This window comes from Schistocerca piceifrons, chromosome 1, assembly GCF_021461385.2.
Source record: "Schistocerca piceifrons isolate TAMUIC-IGC-003096 chromosome 1, iqSchPice1.1, whole genome shotgun sequence".
In the NCBI taxonomy this organism is placed as follows: Eukaryota; Metazoa; Arthropoda; class Insecta; order Orthoptera; family Acrididae; genus Schistocerca; species Schistocerca piceifrons.
Genome location: NC_060138.1, coordinates 53,121,549 through 53,139,902, shown reverse-complemented (window position 1 = coordinate 53,139,902; position 18,354 = coordinate 53,121,549).

The following is an 18,354-nucleotide window of genomic DNA, read 5'->3' as shown; positions in this document are numbered from 1 at the left end:
CGTCCGTTTTTTCTAAATTCTAATTTCCTTGTCCTGTTCCAGACCCCACGCCAGCCTGCCTGAGCTAAAACGCGATCCTTTCGGCTTCCTCTAGTAACACGGTGTTGGCTCTCCTGCCAACCCAAAACACTTTGGATCGATTTTTCTCGGGATTTTCCGAGTAGTGCGTCCTAATATTTCAAACACGTGAGGTGTTAGGTGTCCTCTTTCCCCACACAAAATTTCGGACAAATCCCCGACCCCACGGTCGTGCCGTCTCCCTGTGAGTGTCGCTAGTATTATCGATCAAATTATTCGAGTCGGCTTTTTCACTCATTGCACATAGCAATGTACTATTAGCAGTTTTTCGCGGCATTTTCACAAATCAAATTTAAGCACAAAATCAAACAAACACAAATCAAAAATGGAACAAATACAATTACAACAAAGAGCAATAAACTGCCGATGGTCTGTGAAAGAAAGAGTGACAAGTTTGTAAATGCGTTGCTCCAGATGCAAACTACATTTAACATTAAGTAAATAACAGCAGAAATGTAACTGACGTCTCAGAAATTCACAAAAATACGATCCTGGTCGGTTGTCGACAAGTGTACCTCCCTACAATAAAATAATATAAATAATATTCACGTTTAGCGTAACAGTGCAAATATGTATAGCATTGACATTTAGTGAAACCTCCCAACAGAAAAACTCCGAAACCTCCAACACTAAAAATATAATTATTTATAATTCACATTCAGCGTAACCTCCAAATAAATGAATTCCGTAACCTACCAATAATACAATGTGACTCTCAATAAAATTGTGGCTCACTTATAACCTTTCAATAACTGACTGTGAACTTAAATTGGTAAGTTTTGGACGTCAGCAGTGCTGCGTCATAGCCCTGAAAGATCATTCTGAATAAATAGAAAATTCTTACCTCAATAAGGTCGCCGGATAACGCATATGTATCTGCTCCTATAAGAAATTTTTCTGGCACAGCCGAGTGCAATGCTGGCCGATAGATTTGTCATGTATAAAAAGAAACAACTGATTTTTCTTTTCAATAATCCGGATAACCAGGGATTGGTGAAATTAGTAAATTCTTTAAATTGAAATGAATGATTGTCAAAAGTTACTTTTTATGAGAAAGATTATTATTGAGAGCTTTCTTTTTAAAAACATTTACATGGGCCTTGATATAACAGTACTACATACGCACGAGGCTGCTTTTACCTTATACTACAACGCTCAGACTCCGCCATCGCTCTCCACGACCGGCCTAGCCAACAGGATACACCAGACTGCTAGCTACTAGTACTAAAACTTCCACAGTTCCTACTGCAGTCAACTCTGCTCTCTGGTCTAAGATTCTCTTATAGCTTACATATCGCAGGCAGCGCATGAGCAATCCATCGAAATTACATCTGCTTGAGTGCGCTAGCAATAAATCCCTTAGTCATGGACCTCTTACAATATGGCAATATTTTGGTGGCGCGACTGAACGCAGCACCCGCTTCAACTGTACAATCATGGCAGGCCGTACTCAGCTGCTGTGCACCGTCTTTACTGAGAGTGTTGTCTGATATTTTGAACTATACAGCTTCATTTATTACGCTATCGCAGAAGCCGTCCGTCCTTTTAATAATGGAACTATCGTCGAATGCAATTCCATGTCCGTTTTCCAGTGTATCCTACGCTACAGGTGATTTTTCGGGACAGCGTAGGAAGAATCATGTTTTATGTCCTATGCAGCGCTGTTGAATAGTGCGGACAGTATGACAGAATAAAACTGCCCACACCCATACTGTCTTTTGTATACCCCAGGTGTTCTGAGGTCTACATGGTCTTGCTGAGAACCTGATGACTGTGTCGATTTTATGTTTCTTTACCTTTTCACAGGTTCTACGGGCAGCAAAGTAGAATAGCATCCTCCGAATATTAAGTTAATTATAGATTATCTGGCATAGAATCTTTACAGGGCGAAACCCGGACACAGATTCACTCTATGACTTGCAACGCCCGTATTTATAATCCCTCTTTTCCCGTGAGAATTTTCGCGAAACATAAACCTTTATACTGCAGTGATTTTGTACTTAGCACATTAATAATGACAGACGCACACATTTTTTACAAACCTGAAAATTAGAAATGATAGCATATAATATTTGTCATTATAATATATTTCCAATTTATAAACGAACATTTCAGAAAGAGGAACCTTTTATCCTCAGCAACTTCTAAAACAAACTGTTTTGGGATAGAGACAGTTATTCTTTGAAAAGTGATGACAAGAAGGCTTCAGTACAGGTACCTCATCACTGGTACAAACAACTTTCACCTGTGTAGGAATTTTTGGTAACACTTTATATGTAGGTCCCTTAATTTTATCATATTTCTTTACATAAAATGTTATTAATAAAAATAGCCAATTCCTAGTATCCAAAACATAGAACAAAAAATATGATAACTGTTATTGCGAAACGCATTAAAAAAATTTTCCACAGTTTCTGGAACGTATTGATTAATTGCTTAGATAATAGACACTGTAGCAAAAGTTATTTGGATCATTACAATATCCTTCGGATTTTAGTCATTTTCTTTTAGTTTGAAATGCATGATGAGATAAGTAACGTCACAATGAAATGAACACTCCTATCTGCATACAGGCGTTGATAGAAGCCAACGGGGACACTTGAAAATGTGTGCCCCAACCGGGAACCGTACCCGGGATCTCCTGTATAAGTGGCAGACGCTCTATCAATCTCAGCCATCGAGGACACAGAGAATAGTGCTACCGGCACATCTCCCGTGAGACCCACATTCGCAACTTATTGTCCCGCACTATATTCATAGTGCCCCAGCACATTATACTCATTATTCGCAGCTTTATTGCCAATTCCCTTAAGAGTTCGGGCACTATTTGTTCATCTGCACAGAAGATGATGGTCAAACGGCCGGTGAGTCTTAACTATATATACACAGGGTGGGTCGCGTAGGACGTAGCACCCCCTTTATTCCGGGGGCGATTGCACGTATCGGCATGCGATTTTCGGCGGATCATAGCGGACTATGGGGCACATACGTTGGTACATGCACAATAATCACAACGTTTATATTGACCGAGATAATGAGCCAAGTACATGTTTTTTAAATGGCGCGCTATACTTCTTTTACCATCATTTGAACGCTCTGGAAAAGACGCGTATAGTGACATAACGCACGTTGCTGTTGTGATTCAAACTTTGCTTAAAAGAGGACGGATGATTTACTTACGTAGCGTAGGCCATGCATGCTGTATAGAGCACGGTAACTTGGTCTGCGGGTCGCGCAAGGCGTGTTTACAGTCCGCAGCCGTTTCCGACAACCTCGACCTTCAATCGCACAATATTTCCCCGGGTCTTTTAAGCGAAGTTTGAATCACAATAGCAACATGCGTTACATCACTATACGCGTCTTTTCCAGAGCGTTCGGATGATAGTAAAAAAATGTACAGCGTTGCGTTTAAAAAAAAACATGTACTTACCTCATTTTCTCGGTTAATATAAACGTTGTGATTATTGTGCATGTACTAAATTATGTGCACCATAGTCGGCTATAATTTGCCGAACACCGCTTGTCGATACGTGCAATTGCCAACGAAATAATGGGGGTGTTACGTCTTACGCAACTCACCCTATATATATATATATATATACGTATATATACATGTATTCATTTCATTGTAAATTCATTTAACGAGCTGCATGGTCACAGATGGATCTGTTCTTTCGGACATGCTCTAAAGGACAGGTACCTTCATATATATATATATATATATATATATATATATATATATACAACGTATATTACTATTCGTATATTTTAAGTAGACTTGTTGTACATGACCATAGCTCAAATGAAATGCTTTTGTTAGTTACAACAGACTCTGAACCATATCATTATTTGTATGTGGTCACATGTATCTCATAATTCAGATGTAACCTAAAATAAGGAGAGCTTTTATAACGTTGGTATCGATTACTGTTGTAGAGGAAATTTACCTACGTCCCTAGATATATTTAAACTTTCTGTAAACACGTGGTTAAGCGATGAGATTGTTATTCACAAAACTCCGAGAGCAAACATTCCGAAATGAGTCAAGAAAACATATTACTTCCTCTGAGATATACTTTGTGTAATAACCAGATTACTAAAACTGTAGACATTCAGCGCGGGATTAGCCGAGCGGTATAAGGTGCTGCAGTCATGGACTGTGTGCTGATCCCGGCGGAGGTTCGAGTCCCCCTCGGGCATGAGTGTGTGTGTGTTTGTCCTTAGGATAAATTAGGTTAAGTAGTGTGTAAGCTTAGGGACTGATGACCTTAGCAGTTAAGTCCCACTTTTTTGTTGACATTCGGGCTCGTGTTGAGCGTGTCAGAGATTTTTAACTTCGTAGTCCTAAGAACTCTCTTTGGAAAGCAGTCTTGAAACTCATTTGTTAAAGACGACAGTTTGGGAGGTTTTAAGAAAACGGGTACACATGCGAAAACGTTTACACATGCGATCATACCGGTTAGAGTGTGGTGTACGCTTTAAGACCAGATGACTTTGGGTGCTTTATAACCCTACATGTAAAGTTTTGCAGTGGGAGGACGACTTTCACGATCGAGTGGTGTACAGTGATGGGGCAACCTTTCACCTAAGTGGGAAGGTGAAAACCCATAATCTTCGTATTTAGCGTCAGAATATCTTCTTGAATGGCGACGTTGACGATACACACGTCGATGAGGTATAGTGCTTCAACGCTGTTGCAGATATAGCTCACAGCGGAATGATTCCGCTGGTCTGCGTTGGCCGCTTTTATACTGAGCGCATGACCTTGATAACGGACTTAGCCCCTGCGAGGGCCAGCGCGGGAGTGCTATCCCGTACGCGTGTTGTAGTCGCTTTAGTAGCACGCGTACCCGCGTGCTAGGCGACCCCAGCGGGTTGCATCATGCAGCCCCGCAGGCGCTCAGCGGCCAACGCGGCACTATGTTTTCGATTTTTTTCAAATTGTTCAATCCTTGAGCCCCCGTACACCAGATGTACGTCTTCCGATTGGTGGCTGCCGCTACGGGTGAAACTTTATTAATAATTATAGTACAGGGTTACATCACCAGTTACAGTTACATTCTCAACAAGTACACCAAGTCCTTTCATCCATACATTAATATTTTCATCATTATTAACTTTACGACGGGAGAGGGTATACAATGTAAATGGCATATTACTATATACGTAGCTAGGTCTAGATTGGGTCTTAGTATCTATTCCACAATGCCAGGTCTTGTAAGCGATGACATCTCGATCGGCGAAAGATTCAAGTTCGGGTAGGGAGGCATTCTCACATCGGACGATAGCGAGAGTGAACTATCCACTTCCAGTACTTCCTGTAGCTCCCCAAAATTTAACATTTCATGTGCTGTGCCTCGATCCAAGTGTACAGGTCATCTTTCTATGTGAAGCTTCCATAACTGCACTGGTTTAGCTGGATATGTTGCAAGGATGGCTTTTTCCCCAATTATAAAGTGAAACACGAAAATTTTATTTCGCAGCAATAGTTCGACGTCGAAGTCCGTGATTGTTGGATTGGTCGTAATGGTCAATAAGACAGTGTTGGCCTGCACGTTCATCTGACCCTACACCATGCGATTTTTTCCTTTAGGGCCTTATAAAATATTGTGTCTACGTTCTGTCATTACTTATGATTTGCCAGAGTTGAGACTCAGAACTGAAGAGGCAAACAGAAGTTTGGGAAGAATCACATTTTCGGCCGTATTAGTGCCATATACCTGAAGGTGCACAAAGTGAAGATGCGTAGGGAATGCTAAGTTATCTGCAATTTGGTGTGATATTTGTTATAAATAGCTTAAATAAAATGTAAATGTCGTGTGACTAGGGCCTCCCGTCGGGTAGACGGTTCGCCGGATGCAAGTCTTTCTATTTGATGCAATATCGGAAACTTGCAAAAAAAAAAAAAAAAAAAAATGGCTCCGAGCACTATGTGACTTAACTTCGGAGGTCATCAGTCGCCTAGAACTCAGAACTAATTAAACCTAACTAACCTAAGGACACCACACACATCCATGCCCGAGGCAGGATTCGAGCCAGCGACCGTAGTGGTCGCTCGGTTCCAGACTGTAGCGCCTAGAACGGCACGGCCACTCCGGCCGGCGGAGACTTGCACGTCGATGGCGATGGAATGATGGTGGGGACAACACAACACCGAGTCCCTGAGCGAAGAAAATCTCCGACCCAGCCGGGAATCGAACCCGGGCCCTTAGGATTGACATTCTGTCGCGCTGACGACTTTTTTTTTTCCTCATAACTTTAGACCGAAATGTGGTTAAAAACATACAGTTGGACGCGAACAGGCGACTATGAGTTTAGAATCTACGGCGATTACCACTTTTTTGTTTTTATTTTTTTACTTTTTTGTTTTTTTATATTTTTTAGTTTTTTGTTTTTTATTTTTTAAATTGCTGACCACTTTTTTCCCATTGTCAGACTTACCACCTTTGATTACATACATTTTGTTGTACTACCGCATAAATAGTGTCTACAATGTCCATATGTTGACAAATACTGGCTAATTAGAAATTTAATTAATTAAGGAAATGAATAAAACTGAAAATGCCCAAATGAAAGACATCAAGACATTGCGGATAGTACAAATACAAAAGAAACACCCTTCTGTAGCAATGAAATGAAATTCGTGTCGGGGGCGACACCTGCTCACGACCCGACGTTCGATAGAGCAAGAGAGCCATCTATCGACTCGTTCTCCAGTCGTTGGTGTAGGACTGGGTCGTCTTCTTGGAATTAACTAAGGGTCCGTAAGTGTGATCGATGTCTATCTCGGCTTCTTCGTCTATCTCATCACTCACCCGTCACACCCCATCTGGCCGGCGGGTCGGTAAATGTAAGTCGCAAGTAATTAGCGAAGTTTTGCCCATATTTCTAATGCTGTTGCAGCTTCGTGTGTCCATCCAGGAGAAAACGCCAAAAATCAAATTTGTCCTTTTCCGATTTGTTATACACGTATCCCACCACCATTCCCCGTACCCATGTCATTGCATTGGTTTATTGGACCGGAAAATAAGATTCTTTCGTGAAAAAAAGTGGGTCTGAGGAAATTGTGTGTGGGGCGGAGCGGAACAGGAACGCCAATATCTGTTGTGCCAAGTGCCACACTGGAGCCGTCCCACTACATGCTAAACGATGTTCATCAGTGTTCACTTTTGCGCAGCCTAAACATAGTGGAGTGTCTGCCAAATGAATCGCGTGCCGCCGTTGATTCGTTGCGAACTTCCTATTTACCACCACATACCATGTTGAGCGTACCGTCGTTGGGAGGTAAGGGTTCCGTATAACGCGCCATATCTGTCGCCAGTTCCTGTCTGGGTACTTCTTTTCCAGGGTATTCCGGCGGCACCGGCGCAGTAAGAGTTGGTATACGTCTCGCGTCGTCGGTAGTCGTGTTGTTGGGAATGAATCTCTGACATAGCTAGGCTCAAAAAAAAAAAAAAAAAAGTGACAGCTTCGGTGAAATAAGGCCCACATTGACTGGGGGCAGCATTGAAGTGGGCGCTAGTACATCGGCCAACACACCCGACATATTGCGAAATTGACCACGCCACTGTCGGAAAATCGTACTGACGAATAACGCCCGTACCTTTTCATATACGTTCACTAGACCAAGTCCACCCTCTCCAGGTGGTAGCGTAAGCGTTGTGAATTGGATCGTAAACAGGTGTCCCACACTCACGTAGGTTCCGAAAGTTGCTTGTATCCGTGATGTCATTGTGCGCGTTAAAGGCAGGACATGCGCTACGTGAGTGAGTCTCGGTGCTACGTATATGTTAACATAGGTCACCCTCTGAATCATATCCAACGCTCTTAATTTCTGTAACAGCACCATTGTCCGCATCAGCTTCAACATGCGTCGGTAGTTATCCGCTGCTGTCCGCTGCACATCCGTGTGGAACGTAATATCTAGACATTTTATGGTCTTAACTAACATGAGCGGGCCTTCCTCCCCCAGTTGTAATCCTCGACCGACATTCATGCAACGTGATTTCTGTAGAATAAACACGCTTCCTGCCGCCATCCCGTATTGCTGTGTCCATGCCAACGCCGTACGTACTTCTTCGCCTGTCCGTGTCAACAACATCACATCGTCAGCATACGCGCGGCAATGAAAGGTCAGTTGTGGCAACGGCACTCCCTCCAACCGTCTTCGGAGACCATATAGACAGGGTTCCAAAGCCATTGCATACAAAAATATCGAAAGGGGGAAACCTTGACGAACTGACCTTGAAATAACAATGTAGTCAATGCCCCGCCCATTTACGGAGACCGTTGATCGCACGCCGTGTAACAGTCGCATGATCACTAGAATGAAGGCCGGTGGGATTCCCAATCTGCCCATCACCGCATGCAAAAAGGTAAGATCCACTCTGTCGAACGCATGATCGAAGTCAATAGCGACGAGTGCCCCACGCACTCTGCATGCCGCTGCTAATGCGATGATATCTCGGTAGTCACCGAGCGCCGTATGTACGTTACTCTTACCGCCGAGGCAAGTTTGATCAATGAGGAGTCTATCAGAAATTGAAGACCGCAGGCGAGCCCCAAGGATGCGCGCGAAAATCTTATAGTCGCAGTTCAAGAGAGTGAGTGGTCTATAATCTCCTGGCCTTCTGCCACCGCGTGGTTTGGGTATTGGGATGATGATACCCTCCGTAAATTCGGCAGGTATCTCAGTCTGCGGTAACAGGAATTTGTTGTACATCTGAATCCAGGTCCGTCCCATGAGGTATGCAAAGGCGCGGTAAAATTCAATGGGAAGCCGTCCTGTCCTGGGGACTTGTTCGGAGTCTCCCTGGCAATTGCATATGTCAGCTCGTCCTCTGTTATCGCTGTGAGGAGAGTCTCTGCATCCAGAGGTGGTCCTCTATCTGGCATTTCCGAGATGACATCATGTAGTGTCTCGTGGTTCACTTGTACAGGTCCATTTAATTGTCGGAAATAGTCAGTAAACACATGCGCAATATCTCGCTGGTTCACAACTTGCTGCCCAGTTTCAGAGATTAGTTCCCTGATCAAGGTCCTGCGTCGTCGTCGGGGTTCACGTACTACGTGGTCCATGGAGGGGGTTTCAGCAGTAACTGTGTCCGCCAATCTCGCCCGGACCATTATACCTTCCATTCTTAGTTTCGTCAGCTATAATAACTTGGCTTTTATCCTGCGCATGGCCGTGTGCCCTTCCGGCGATGGTTGTTGGTTCATAAGCTCCCTCAGGGCTGTAAAATAAAAATCAGCCGTCGTGAGGCTCCACTGCGATTAGTCCAGCCCGTATCGTATCAACGTTCTCCGTAACGTTGGTTTTGCGCATCTGATCCACCACTGGAGAACCGAGGTGTATGCTCGTTGGCGGCGAACGCAGGTCTCCCAGGCTGCCTCTATCGACCGGCGACATTCAGTGTCACGTAAAAGTGCGTAGTTCATTTTCCAGTGACCCTTACTCCGCTATATCTTCTGACGCGTTAGTGAAATCGTACAGACGTACGCCATATGATCCGTAAAATCCGCTGGCCAGATTTCGGCATCCAGTATCGCCGTCCGTAGAGCTCGTGTCACATACGCTCTAACAAGTCTACTCGCCGAGTGTCCCGTTACAAACGTATGACCCGGTCTGTAGCCATGCTGCAGTTCCCAGGTATCCAGAAGCGCCATTTCGGTAATCAACGCACGCAGTTCCATGCATGGCGCATAATGAGGTACTTGGTCCTTTCTGTCGACGACACAATTAAAGTCGCCGCCCACTATATAGTGATCATAGCGTCCAGCGAACAACGGTGCTATCTCTTCGGTCGCCCTTTCTCTTCGTTTTGTGGAGCCAGATGGCGCGCATAAATTGATGAAACGAACGCCGTCGACAGTGATCGCTATGCCATGTGCCGAAGGGGGAGACATGACGTCCTCCAGTCTTATTCCTTCCCTGGTGAGAATCGCCACACCGCACCCACTTTCATCGTGCACTGAATAATGTGCCTCGTAGCCGTAGAACTCTGGCGGCGATGTGAAACGCACTTCTTGTAGGAGTACAATATCCACGTCCGCAGCGTGTAACATATCTTTCAGCATTTGAATTTTAAGCGGTGTCCGAATGTCATTAGTGTTTCTCGTTGCAATGTGGTACGCCTGGCGTGTGTTCATCAGTTGGAGGGCAGTGTCATTAAGCTTCTATCTGCACGCCCGGCGCTCCTCACCACACTAAGTTGTTCAACAGTTCCCGATCCCTCCCGGCCTCTGGCAGGGCTATCCTCAATCGTCGCGTTCGTATTTTCATTCTGTTCCTGTTGGTCCATTTCTTGCGCCCAGTCCCCCAGAATATTTCCGGAACTGGTCGAAGGATGGGAGGCAACGTTGTCACCGCTCTGATGATGGACAGTTGTCATCTCCACTTCTGCCTTCCGGTCACCAGAAAGAGAGTTCAAGTTATCGTCGCTATGTAATTCCTGCATCGTCATCTCGGTATCTGTTGAATCCACTGGTCTCAGGTAGCAAAAGTCAGTCGACGCTTCTTTCTTCTCTTCGGCGAACGCTGTTTCCGTTGCCTTGCTTCCGCAACGGCTGTTTGGGTTGCGTATCCTCCGTCTTGGTCCTGGCAGATCAGGCTCTCGGTGGAAGCACTTGCAGCCACCACGGATGAGCCTGGAGCGGCCGTCAGCTGCATCTCTTGTATGGTGTCCAGTGTCTGCTGTGGTGGAACCGGTGGTCGGAATTCCAGTCCGTTGGTGTCCATGTTCTCTATAGGGGGCAGCTGCTGGTGCCCATCGGAAATCTCCCTCACGTCGCCTCTCAGTGCTTCCACAAAGGTCAGCGGTATGACAGTCATCTGTTGTGGCGCCTGAACGTCATCCCGTGGGGTTTGCACTAAACGTCGCTGGAGGCATTCCGAGGGGACGTGACCTTCTTTCCCGCACCCCGAGCAAGTACGAGGTTGCCCATCATAGATTATAATCGCTCGGCAACCTCCTATGAACAAATAAGAGGGGACGTGCTTTCGCAGTTCTATCCGTATTTGTCTCACCCCATTTAAAACGGGATACGTGGTGAAACTCGTCCATTTTTCGGCCACATGGGATAGAACTGTACCGTATGGTCGAAAGGCGTCGGTGACAAGTTCAGACGGGACCTCAAACGGAAGTTCGAAGATTCGTATAGTACGGATCTCAATTCCCGCGTGATCGACTGTAACTGCACCAACATTCCCGTCGGCATGTCAGAAACCATACCCGTTCGGTGATCGTTGTAGAAGTCTTTCGCACGCAGCCTCGTCAACAAGCTTGACATAGACGACGCTTGAAACGATCGATAAATTGATTCCCACGATTCCCTGTGGATCGATTTTTACCTCTTCTCTTAAGAAATGTTCAATCTCGTGTGCCTTTGGTCGTGTATAGTCGTTCGCAAAACTGAACTTTAAAGTCGTTTTTCTGTACGAGTGTGCCATCTCATTCTAGACTCACAACACCGCCCACACGAAGCTGCTTCGGCGTAAACAAATAGGCGCGCGCACCACAGCGCGGCCGGCAGGCAACACGGTCCGCAATGTGTCACTGCCGAAGGCAGACTGCCACTCAGCTACCGGAGGCGGACAATAGCTTAAATTAAACAGGTATATAATATACCATTCAAACTGGAGAATTATTTTACAGACACCATGTATATTGGTCCACAAAGTAGCCTCCAACACCGTTCTTTGACTTGCCGAGCAGTTGTAGATGTAAATGAATTGAGCAGTAAGATATTTTCAGAACAGACTGTCAAAGATGAATGGTGGGAAAGTTATGCAGACACAATATGTTGGGGGATGGCACGTAACCTTTGTAACTGTAGCTGAAATCAAAAGAGTTAGGGTAAAAAAATATGGAAATGAGAACGTGCAACGGGAAAGTGCATCCATTGTTTCGTCAGAGCGCGGGCGAAATATTAAACAGGCGAGACGAGAGTGAGTGGGGCGTGGAACGCGCATTCTCGAGCGGAGAGTCGTGGAGCTGCCGGACTCGTGTGGAGAGCGTCCACAGAGACGGGCAGAGTACTGTGGCGCTCGTTATTCACATGAAAGAAAGATGCGGCGCTGAAATATGCTCCCACTGGACGCGCGCGCCATTACGGCGGCGAATGGGACGCGTCTCGCGCACGTGCGCACCACGTGGGGGTCAAGTCGGGTCGGCCTCATTCGTCGCCTCCGGAGTGCCCAGAATCCTTCTGCCGCACGTGCAGTCGCTGCTAGCACAACGCGATGTTCCGCTTCAAACTTGTCAATGTATAGCTGCACCTGCAAATTAGTTGATTTCTGTTAGGACAGATGACGATGACACCGTAGTCCTACTGCTGTATGGCACACAAAGCGGTTCAGATTTTAGTATGATTAAGATAATGAGATCGGTTGTAGGAGAACGACTCAGGCATCACTCGTTGTGAGGATATGTGACATTTACTGAAGTGATTACACAATCCTGTAAAATTAAAAAAAAACTGGCAGTATGTGCACACTAACCAGTATAATGAGGTTCACTCCTATGGCCTGAACGTATGTACTGATTCGGTTGGGTAAGGTTTTAAAAACATTCTTCCTCTGAGGTAAGCTGGGCCACAAATTTGTAGCACGTCATTAACGTTCTGGACACTTACTAAGACAGAGTTGACGTACCAGCTAAAGCGACTCATGTTCTTTCTGAGTCGGATCCCGGCGTGACACTGGCCACAGGTTACTCATGCAGCCCGTTTTGTTGCACAACCGCTCTATCTCTCCAGGCAGAAGACTTCGATTACCGACTTTTCAGTGGACTTTACAGATAGATCGCATAAGGAGCCACAGTAGAGACAACTGTTACGGTTTTCTCGTATGAAGCTGTTATCGGATTACGCTGACACTGTGAAAACAGCTTCTAAAATGCTGAATTAATACGGTTTCAGAGGTTTGAAGATTCCCACACAACAGGAATGCACGGACAATGTTGTCATGCTTTCTAAACTGTCTGATCTTGCGCCTCGATCTTGTTTTGAGTTCGAGGAGTACAGCACTACTTTTCAGAAAAAATTGCTGGCCATGCTCGCTAATATAGGGTGTCTCTCCTAGGAAACACCAGGCGCATTATCTCTGGTGTTTCAGCTGATACTTGCAATTTCGTCTTTGCGGAATGTAACTGGAATCTGCGCAAACGAGTATTCCTCACCCCGTCTTTCATGCAACGTCCTGTGTCGACGGTAAGCGTCGGTTTATTTCGCGTTACAAAGTAAATTGTTTTTAAAGCAAAATTTTAAGTACGCATTCGATACAACAGTCGCAGATTAGTCTAAGGCGGTATTCTTCTTTTATCGATATGTATCAACAGGGACAATAAACGCGAAGAATAAACAGTACTCCAAAAGAGAAAGCACTGTCCTGGCCTGTGTGAATTCTACCGCTAAGCAAACAACGCTACAGTTTCTGTTGTGGACTGCTCTTTTTTCATCGTGTTTTACTGTCCCTGTTGATATATGTCGGTAAAACATATATGGAACTAGACTAATTTGGGTTCACTTTATCGGCTGTTCATGTAAAATTGTGATTCAAAAACAATTTCGTTTGTTATGAGAAAACAGCCTATGCTTTCTGTTGTCACTGGGTGTTACGTGAAAGACTTGACGAGCAGTAATTGTTGGGGCTGACTTCAGCTAAGCAATGCAGAAACGAATTTGCAAATATCTGCCGAAACACCAGAGAAAATAAGGAATGACGACTCATAAGAGGACACCCGGTGTAGTGTCAATAGATCGTCAGTCACCGCTAGCATCTAGCAACTAGGGGAGGTCAACCCCTGTCTGCGAATTGACATGAGTCAATATGCTGAAACTTCCTGGCAGATTAAAACTGTGTGCCCGATGGAGACTCGAACTCGGGAACTTTGCCTTTCGCGGGCAAGTGCTCTACCATCTGAGCTACCGAAGCACGACTCACGCCCGGTCCTCACAGCTTTACTTCTGCCAGTATCTCGTCTCCTATCTTCCAAACTTTACAGAAGTTCTCTGGCGAACCTTACAGAACTAGCACTCCTGAAAGAAAGGATTCTGCGGAGACATGGCTTAGCCACAGCCTGGGAGATGTTTCCAGAAATTTTCATTCTGTAGTGGAGTGTGCGCTGATATGAAACTTCCTGGCAGATTAAAACAGTTTTAAGCGAAGGTTCGAGTCCGACTCTGTCCTGGGAGCAGCAGCGTCCGAGAGCCACGGGTGAATCATACAACCACCCACGGTCGGACAGAGCAGGCCAAACGGTGCCAAGGGCGGCGGGGACCAGGGAGTGTAACCGTCTCCAGAAACGCGGGCAGCAGCGCGGTGCTAGACGCGATGCATTGGCGAGCGGCGACCAGTGTGAGTGCGGCCGGCTTCTGGCTGAGTGGGCTTGATGATGGAGCGGCGTCAGCATACCAGGAGTTGCTGAGCTGGCTGGACTCTTGGAACAGCGCCGTGGGTAGCAGTTCAACACTTTGCTGCACTGTAAATTATGTGAATAAAGTAATGCAACAAAATATCACTGTAACACTCTGCACTGCCCCTCGACGGTCTTGAACTTGCTCGGCCTCCTGACGAAATAAGGTGCGGAGGGTCCCAGCTTCAGCTCAGCCCTCAGGAGTCACGGGTTCGACTATCGACACCACGCAACAGCCCGTTACGCTTGATGTTTTCCTTAACAGTGATGGCATCTTCCAGTGGGATAACTGTCCGTGTCACAAGGACAGGACCATGCTAAAATGGTTTGTGGAGCATCAAAATGGCCATAAATTTCGGCTTATCTGAGTCCAATGAAACCAAACTGGGGTGCATGAATTACGCAAGTTTTCTACCTGTGCGTAAACATCTGGTGCCACAAGCCTCTGCAAACCTATCACGTACTTTTCTATCCTATGGCACACGGACCCAATGCTGAATTGCATTCCACAAGTGGACCACCACGTTTGAAAGTAGGAAGTCATTATGGTTTGGCTCATCAGTGTATGCTAGTTTGTGCCTGGTTGATAAAATAGTACGATTACTTACTCACTTGTAGGTTGTTTTGAGACGTGAAAAGTAAGTGATGAGTGGCCACTCAGGAGAGAAGTCGAAATACAACGAGAAGTTTTGTGACAGTGTTTCACTGATGGGTCCTATAGCCATTTGAATTTGCGCTTCCATTTGTTTTGTTGTAATTATTGGATTTTGCTTCCACAATGTTGGACTGAGAAAGCTGGTGTTGTCCCTAATGAGACGTCGCTGACTTTGGCACCTTATTTGGTTGATCTGAGAGTGGATAATGCTGATATCTCTAAGCAATTGAAGTCTATGGGGAGGGCAGGGCTTCGCCTACTTCACCTGCTTCCTCAGTAATTTCAGTTACCACTGACATAGTTAACAGGTGCCGACAGTTTTGTGAAGAATAGACAGAAAAGACAGGAGGAAAATTAGGCTAGGAGGCTGTTGATCCAAGGGTAATTTCCTAGAGGGATAAATTTTTGATGAATTAAAATTCAATTATGGATAAGGAGGGGATGGAGAGATTAAGTAAGGTTAGTACCAGCACAAATGTGGATAGTCGGAAGAAAGAAGTTATTGTTCGGCCTCTAAGTGATGTAGAAGTTAGCAAGATTGTGAAATTTGAGAAAAGTAATGTGAGGCTACCAGATCGAAAATGTTGCGAAAATTTGGCTGCCTTAGTGCCCAGGCAAGTAGATATGAGCTTCACTGAGACGAGCGAGTGAATAGTAACAGATACTGCAATCCTGGACGTGTATCCACAACGAAGTATATATGCCAATGAGTCTTGTGTCGCACGAAGCACACAGTAATAATGCAAAAGGCCCCAATCATCAATTTCATCTGCCCAGACTCGTCTGAGGTTACGTCAGATGGCATCAGACCTCTCAGACCAGAGTTGCAGACGGCAATTTTGTTGCCGGCACTGTAAAAGATACACACGGAGCTATTGATGATGCTCATAATTTTGCAAGTGTGGTAGATAATCAGGTGATACAGACGCATTTGCCCATAAACAGTGCACCAGATTCGCTGCTACCAAATGGCTCTGAGCACTATGGGACTTAACATCTATGGTCATCAGTCCCCTAGAACTTAGAACTACTTAAACCTAACTAACCTAAGGACAGCACACAACACCCAGCCATCACGAGGCAGAAAAAATCCCTGACCCCGCCGGGAATCGAACCCGGGCGTGGGAAACGAGAACGCTACCGCACGACCACGAGATGCGGGCTTCACTGCTATCCGTTACGGCGACGGTATCTCAGAAGGGGGGAATGGGGTGTGAGAAGACAGAGGAAAAGTGGTTGCAATACTAGGAATCGAGCCAAAAAATACTTCGAAGAATGTGCCCCTGAAGATCGGCAGGCCAATAAACCTTGTGATACATGCAACGTAATATGTGTTGGAAGTAAGAGGAAGCCGGCCGTTGTGGCCGAGCGGTTCTAGGCACTTCAGCCCAGAATCGCGCTGTTGCTATGTTCGCAGGTTCGAATCCTGCCTCGGGCATGGATATGTGTGATGTCCTTAGCTTAGTTAGGCTTAAGTAGTTCTAAGTCTAGGGGACTGATGACCTCAGATGTTAAGTCCCATAGTGCATAGAGCCATTTGAACCAATTTTGAAGTAAGAGGAAGCGCCATGCAAAAGAAGAATTTCGGCAGCGACCAGTGGAACTCAGAGCGTTGTTCTGATTGAGGAATCTCTTGCTACTGAGGTGCTGCCGGAAGCTTCAGCTCTCACTAAGGAAGAACCGGCTAAACTGCGTGGAAAGGCCCCAAGACACAGTTCGCGCGAAACTCCATGGAAACATAGCTTTGGAAAATGGAGGCAAGCTGTAATTAGCACTAATGTAAGGGAAATAAGTGAGACTACGCCTACTACCATTTGTGATTATGTCGTCAGCATAATTCCGGGTGTGAATGTTCTGAGAAACGTAAGAGAAACTTTTGTTTTAAAGAGGAGTGCCAAAGGTTGTAACAAAATAGTAAGTCAATGGATACAAGGAACAAAATGCAAACCAGAAGGGATCAACTGAACAGGATCATTTTCTGACAAAAGGTGAATTCTTAAGGAATTTGTTAAGAGGGAAAAGTAGAGCAATGTTATTTTAATAGTTTTTGAGCCGTAGCGCGGCTGGCGCCAGCGTTCCCACGCATAGAATGGCATCGGTACCACCGATTATAGCGTCACCATCTTTGCCTTCCGCGATTCAGGCCGGTGGTCGGGTGGTTAACGGAGGGAGAAGAGGGACAGCGTAGTGGATTCGCTGGGTCGGAGGTGGCTTCTTGACGTTTACCGTGAGGCCTGTGGTACGACGCCTGTACGCTATGGGCAGGGTCAGCGAGAGATCCCGGCAGTGACTTAATGGGACCTCTGGTTTGGTATCGCAGCGGTGCACTGTTGTGATTTGGGGTTTTTCTGCTGCGAGGACATGTATAGGTTCTTGTTACTGGCCATTGAAATTGAGATGTGTCTATGGCTCGCCGCTGTTGCTTGTGAAAACGCTTTGTCTGCCTTGTGTCTCTGCAGGAAATTATGTGAAGCAAATAGCAGATACCACGGCGACGTCTTGCTCTCACGCGTTGTTGTTGAATGTATTTCGGAATTACTGAATGGTGAAGATATCCCACGTGTAAAGCAAATGAAGCCATTTGCGCCATACTGAGGTACTGTTTTATTCTGCTTAAATCTGTGTCAGTTATATGTGCATTTACATGCCCTTCTTTAGTTGCAGATGTTATAGAAGTGTGTAAACAGAGAGCTGTGTGGAAAGTTCCCTTCCAATAAGTGAATACACTAGAACTCTGTATTACTAAAGGTGCATTTCGATACCAGCACCTACCCTGCGTAATAAGTGTTATTCGGAGGTTGTCATGGTACTGTAAGTAATTATTATACACAAAATTGTTTATTATTATTATTCTAAGTTGGAGATGTGAGGTGGGTTGTGTGCCGCTGTAAATTACTATTGTCTCTTCTGTGTGGCAGCCTAGCATTGTCATTTGCTTCAATCATTATTTCTGTTATATTTATACTTTTGTATTCGCGGGTTTGCTTAAGTTGACACTGTTAAGTTGAGTGTAAGACCTATAAACAGGCAAGTCAAACTGAGTATTCTATGAGATCAAGACGATATTCTATTACGTGGTACCTTAGTTTGTTATAGGTAAGAAGTATTTTACGTGTTATTAATATTCTGCTGTTTGCTTTGTCTAAAGAGGTGCTAAGTCTGTGAAGTAGTCGTTTATATTTCATTAGTGTGTTGTGTTACGCGTTG